The following is a 284-nucleotide window of genomic DNA, read 5'->3' as shown; positions in this document are numbered from 1 at the left end:
GCCCCCGCAGAATTAAATCAACCCCAATTTAAGGCCGGGATGCTCCCCGGCACCCCCCCCCCCCGCCGCCTTTAGCCCTCGTACCGTGGGTCTGCGCCAGACGACGCCCTGCGTCTTGTAGGAGCCGGGCCCCAGCTCCCGGTAGCCGAGGGCGGTGGGCCCGGCGGGGAAGGAGGGGTCCTGGAAGAGCCGCCCCTCCTGCAGGCACTCCTGCCGCAGGGCCCCGAACTCCTGGCCCAGGTAGGGGACGGCGCGATCGTGCCGCCCCGCGCCCAGCGCCGCCG

The 284-nt window shown here is 73.6% G+C and overlaps 1 protein-coding gene across 1 annotated transcript in view; it reads right to left on the bottom strand.

The window, feature by feature from the left end:
* Positions 1-284, bottom strand: part of CAPN2 (calpain 2, (m/II) large subunit) — a 27,997-nt gene that overhangs the window by 27,408 nt on the left and 305 nt on the right. The gene's annotated exons all lie outside the window — the stretch shown is intronic.

Source organism: Haliaeetus leucocephalus, unplaced genomic scaffold, assembly GCF_000737465.1.
Source record: "Haliaeetus leucocephalus isolate CR32 unplaced genomic scaffold, Haliaeetus_leucocephalus-4.0 Scaffold577, whole genome shotgun sequence".
In the NCBI taxonomy this organism is placed as follows: Eukaryota; Metazoa; Chordata; class Aves; order Accipitriformes; family Accipitridae; genus Haliaeetus; species Haliaeetus leucocephalus.
The sequence above is the reverse complement of the archived record's forward strand: the minus strand, read 5'-3'. Positions and strand labels throughout refer to the sequence as shown.